Consider the following 6,163-nt stretch of genomic DNA (forward strand, 5'->3'; position numbering starts at 1 on the left):
CATGGGGCTCGAACCTTCGACCTCCCGATCCCGAGGCGGACGCCTTAACCACTGGGCCACGGTGACCGTTAGCGTATCTTTACAATAATGACAGCTTACAACAGGTAGTGTCATCGAAAAAAATAGTCTGTCCACATTTTTTTCCAACTATTTATTTAACTAACATGTTTTTCATACTATAAACGTTAAATATTTCATGCCGATAGTTAACGAGTTATCCCTTAACGTCATTGTCCGTATGTATTAAACCTAAATGGCATGCAATCCGCTGCATTAATCTATCAAATGATTATAAACTTATGTATCAAAACCTTTAAATTGAGAAAATTGAGAATTAAAAAAAAAAAAAAAAAAAAAAAAAAAAAAGTCATAATTATAATTAAATCTAAATAATATTTTCTAATTAAAATAGACACTTTTGGTTCATTATTGAATGCACTTGCTAATTACTAGAAATCCACGAGCAGACGCTTCTAGATTTCTAGACTGGCTCATAGACATAGATATAATTATTTTTCAGTTGTATTTTATTCTATTTTTCAAATACGGCGAACAGAACAGGTCTTTATCTTATTTTCAATATGATAATCTTACAGTCTGAGAAAATCTTTACAACACGCTGGCTTTTGAAATAACATTGAAATAAAACTGAAATAAAAAAAAACAACAACACTATTATCAGTCTTGTGACTAATCTACTTGATTTCCTACACATACAAGTATGAAACTGCAACTTTTATGTTATTTCAAAACTGTTTTAATCAATTTTGTGCTCTCTTTAAAGTGACATTTATAAAATATGCTTTCATTATAAGCAGCAGAAATAAGAATGGGGTCGTCTAGTATTCAGACCCGATGTTTTCTGCACAGGAGATAATTATACAAATGTTGCATAATTATGCACGCCTTAGATAATAAGAGTTAAGAGAGGAGATGTTGAGTACAAGTAAAAGCGAAAAAGTAGAAATTTAACAAGAAAAAGATTTAAAAAACAAACATTAACATTAAACGTTGTGCAAGAAGTTTAGGGTATGGTTGCTAAAAACGTGCTACATTTTTGACTCAGTCTTAGTTGCAATTGAAATACCTTGAACGTTCACTTAGCAGGTACATCATAGAATTATATGCAGTGTAATGATATCATGATATGAAGTAAACTGAAAGCGTAAATTTCTGTGTATTTGACTTCATTTCCTGTAATATACCGTCTCCCTGGTCCGCTATCTGGGCATTGCAATACGGTATACATGTAGCTCTAGGAACACTAACACTCGTTGTTTAACTATTTCTATGAATGTGTAAGAAATATATAATATTAAGAACACTGTGTCAGTGTGAAGTACACTGTGTCAGTGTGAAGTGAACGTTTTTGATAATATAGTCGGATAATATATTCGTGATACTCTTTATTTTGTTGAGAAGTTACTAAACAATGATGTTGTGATCGACGGGAAAACAATTATATGCGATGTCTAAACTTGAATGGGATTGATTAAAAGATCAAAAGACCAATACTGGAAAAGCTGATGACTGTAAGTGAATATTTATATATCATTTCATGTCTTTTACGATATATTTGTATTTATTTGAATATTATGTGAGAATACCGTAATTGTGAATTATCTGACGGTGACCTTAATTAGCTCAGTAGGTATAGAGCGTTGGTCTACGGATCTCGCGGTCGTGAGTTCGATCCTCTTGCGGGGCGTATGTTCTCCGTGACTATCTGATAACCGACATTGTGTCGGAAATCATCAGTCCTTCACCTCTGATTCAAGTGGGGAAGTTTGCAGTTACTTGCGGAGAACAGGTTTGTACTGGTACAGAATCCAGGAACACTGGTTAGTTTAACTGCCCGCCGTTACATGACTGAAATGCTATTGAAAAAAGGCGTTAAACCCAAAAGAAACAAACAAACATAAGTATAGAACTGCAATTTATTGAAATCTTACATCTCAATCAACAATTCAATTTCAAATTGCATTAACCTTCAAAAACAAATCTTAACAAAACTGTAATTGTCAACCCGAAATTTTACTTACTTCAGCATAGAAAGGCTATGTCGAAATTATTTCACTATCTCGTCTCCCTAGATTTTCTTCAAACTGCGTTTGGAAAAGATTTTTTTTAATTACTAGTTATACATGTAAAATGTAGAAAAGTTCAACCGCGTCATTGATGATATTTTTATTTTTAATGGTAGACCTTAAGACTTTTCTTTGAGTAGAACTTTGTAATCATAATCAGTTCATTTAATAGTATCTGAAACTCTTAACATTAGATTTCTTATTTTTACTTTCGAATAATGTAGAATTTTTATAATGGTAAATGGTGCGTGTGTTGCAGTTATCATTGTCAAATTATTTGATATTGAAATGATTCTTTTTTTATTGCTATCAATTTTGAATATCTTATCTGTAATAGGCCAATTCATTTTAATAATTGTACAGAACCGTCACAAATTAAAATTAAAATGTTGAACGTTTCGTTTACTGCTTGCACTGAAATGTTGAGCCTCGACATTTCTATTCTAAATAATGTATTCTTTTTTTACTGCGTATAAATAACTGTTACTTCGAAAAAAATTCTGAATAGTCTCTTGTGATGATTTCGCTTTTACGAAATAATAAAAAGATTTTACCAATTGTAAAAATAAATATCTAATATAAATATAAATATTATTCCTTGAAAAGAAATAATTATTTTCGTGCCTTGAAAAAAAAATCGTTTTTCAAATTAAAAAAAAATACTTCTCGTTTAAACCAGGTAATATTTTGTTTTTACTCCTTTAAACAAAACTGCAAACTTCCCCACTTGAATCAGAGGTGGAGGACGAATGATTTCAGACACAATGTCCTTTTATTAAATCGTCACGGAAAACATATGATATTTCGTTTTAACGATATGATACTTAATATTTTTAAAATATTATTTCGATTTTACGACGTTATATCAAAAAGTATTTAAGATCGTAAATTAAATTGCCGGAAGTCTTGCGAAAAATTCATTGTAAATTAATAAAGAACAACAATTTAAAATCTATTCAATTGCATGTTACATTCTACAAAATCTTAAATAAAAGATGCTCTGATTTTGTTGTTGTTGTTTGGGGTGGTGTTTCGCTACTTGGAATGACGCACTTTTACAGCATTATTTTAAGCAAAATATACTTTGTTGATGAGTAGTATGTAATGATTAATTGTAGTACATACTGTAGCATATAGTGCATTCTAAACGTTATTTATAATGTTTCGAATAGTTATTATTAGATCAAACATTTTGTAAAGTAATGATTGTAAAATATATTGTAGGTGACAAAAGGCGCTAATCGAAGAAAACAAATATCAGAGACGAACAATTACATATGCATAAGATATACATGACCAAGAGAAGAACGAATAGACATGCATAACATCCCAGGTGCGTATACAACTGTATTTTTCATCGAAAGTCATGGTGAATTTCGAAGGGGTTAAAAAAACTATTCTAAATTTCATCTTTAGAAAAAAAGCAGAACAAACTTGTTTTTGACAACAACCAGCCGGTTGAAAGTAATACATCTATTGTTTAGATAAAATTGAATATGATCAAAAATGCATATGATATTTTTGTACGAATTTTCAACATATGGCATTTATTTTGCCTATTGCTGAATTAAGGATCTTTTATTGGATTTGTTTACCTTATGCCTTGATTAATATATGAATAAAACATATATAAAATGTGACAAGTAAATAAAAAAAATAAAGATTGTTCTGTTTATTTAAAATAAATAATACATTATTTAGGAGATGATCATACGAATACCAGTATCAATTAGTTACTCTCGGAAACTTTGCAAATTATTTATTTACTTTACAACTTAGTCTCGTTTGGCTACCGACTAGAAAAACTTATTTTGTTATATATTCTGACTTCATCAGTCTTTGCTCTGATTATCTAGTATTTCGAGTAGACAAGGGACATGACTATAGAAAAATTGAATAGCCTCAGGAATTATGTCATGTGAACAAAACACAGGGTCTGAACACAGACTAAACTTAGTCCAGACCATTCATAAAACTTTAATACTTTTATGTGAAAAAACATGGTAGACAAAATCATCTCCAGGTGAATAGTTTGAAAATGGTCGTGTTACATGAATATTACGATTTGAAGATATTTTTGCTTTGCTAATGATATACCAGTTCAGTTTGTCTATATTTTTCTTTTACAGATTTAACGTTGTCTATTTATCTGTCCCAGGCATTGTTTTCTTCTGTACACATACTAATTTATCATCATCTAGTTACTGACAATTTTAATTCATGAACCAAATGTGGAGAACTGGATAGGATAGAACACTACAGAAAGTTCATTTATTAGCTGCATGTTTACTTAAAGATGTAAAAAAGACTGTTTGTGTTTTGTTTTCAAGCAAAACTTTTATCTTTATTTGCAGGTCAAATATTGAACAAGGATCAGAAGAAAGAATAGATTTAGACATTTGTGAAAGGAACAATGGAAACTTTGGAAGTGTACTCTTTCTGAAACGTATAACTACAACAAAGATGTGATCATTGTATTAGAAACTGAATTTTCCAGTCTTCTAGTGGTTTAATTAGCATACAATGATATATACCTTCATGTTTTTATACACTTATCTTTTTTATATTTTTTAATCTTTATATTATATTTGATCGAAGTAGCAATGAAAAAAAAAACGGGAATATATAAATATATAAGAGAAAATTATTGCATTTTATACTTGGAATAACTTAAAGCGGAGATATGACGTTTCATTGAGCCTTGATATTAGCACAATTGTACGTGATATTAGTAACTCATTTTAATGGAATATAGCGGAATTCAGATACATCTGTTCGGAAAGCGATGCGACCCTGACTCAGCCCATATGTTTACTCGTATAGAATACCTTTTTGATCTTATTTGAAATTCCTTTTTAAATCAAAAACTATTTATTTGTATGAATGGGATCGTTCGACAAAGATTAAAGATATCAGGAAATTATTGCTATATTTCTTACGAAGCTTTTAAACTTAAGTACTGACAGATTATATGTTATGGAAACACTTCAGAATTAGTTACTTTAACTATTTTTCCATTTTAAAATTGAAAAGCATTTGTAACGGGTATCAAATGTAAATTGTCTCAATTATAAAGCTTTGTATAAGCGGCTGTTACATACGACTGTATATTAGTCAAAATAGTAGGAAAGCTTTTACTGGCGAGGCAACCCAGTTTCAGTTTCTCAGTTGGACATATTTTTTGTTGATTAAGCATTTTTAAAATAGTTTAGAAACAAAAGATCATGTTCTAATACTCATTATATTACAAACTTTTCAGAAGGATCATTCTTAGCCTAAATCTGGAGTCCAGGTGTATTTTATTTTTTAATATACATTTCTCTGTAAAGCTATTGTATTTCTTTTAAATTGCATACTTTTACTCTTTGTATAAGATACGTTATTATTATTTTGAGTAAGCATACAGCTGAAGCATCTTTAGTTCAGCTGCTTTGTCTGTGTGGATAACATCAAAGCGTATATATCAAAAACACTAAAAATAACAGATAAAAGTGAAAAATGTAAATTGAAACATTCGCAATATCTAATTTTAATAGATGATGTTTTAAAGGAGATTCAGACCAGGAACTAAAGAACTAGGAAATTCTACACGGTCGGGTATGCGTAACACTATACCACACGGCCGATCAGTCGATAAAAAGTATGTAGATATATTTCTCTAATTATGTGGTTGACCTTGCTCAAATGACAGGTCATCCCTATTAAAATTGCTAGTTTTATGCATGTGCAGGCTTTTCATTTACTTTAAGTTATATATGCAACGATAAAGATGTTTACTAAGATTAACATATACATACACGAGATACTGGAAAAAATTATTAGCCACGGATAGGGCAGTTTTGATACAAGAACACCTTTATATTTTACTCTGCGGGTCTTAATCGTGTAACGTATCGTTGAAATTACTGTTGTTATAATGATATCATAAACAATGTGCGTCATTTCAAGTCTATGATTCACAGGTTTTGATTTATTCATGCTAATGTTAAAGATCTAGTAAGAAAAGTATATTAGCATAGGCATTATTGCTATACTCTGTAACACCTTTATACGTCTTTTCACAACATACATGTTCA

At 30.2% G+C, this 6,163-nt stretch overlaps 1 long non-coding RNA gene across 1 annotated transcript; it reads left to right on the top strand.

The window, feature by feature from the left end:
- Positions 1–1,165: 1,165 nt before the first annotated feature.
- On the top strand, positions 1,166–5,907 carry LOC123560356 (uncharacterized). Its single transcript, XR_006688201.2, has 3 exons — positions 1,166–1,532; positions 3,312–3,420; positions 4,442–5,907. It is a non-coding gene; the product is annotated as an uncharacterized LOC123560356 (long non-coding RNA).
- Positions 5,908–6,163: the final 256 nt, after the last annotated feature.

The sequence above is a fragment of the Mercenaria mercenaria genome, unplaced genomic scaffold, assembly GCF_021730395.1.
Source record: "Mercenaria mercenaria strain notata unplaced genomic scaffold, MADL_Memer_1 contig_2181, whole genome shotgun sequence".
In the NCBI taxonomy this organism is placed as follows: Eukaryota; Metazoa; Mollusca; class Bivalvia; order Venerida; family Veneridae; genus Mercenaria; species Mercenaria mercenaria.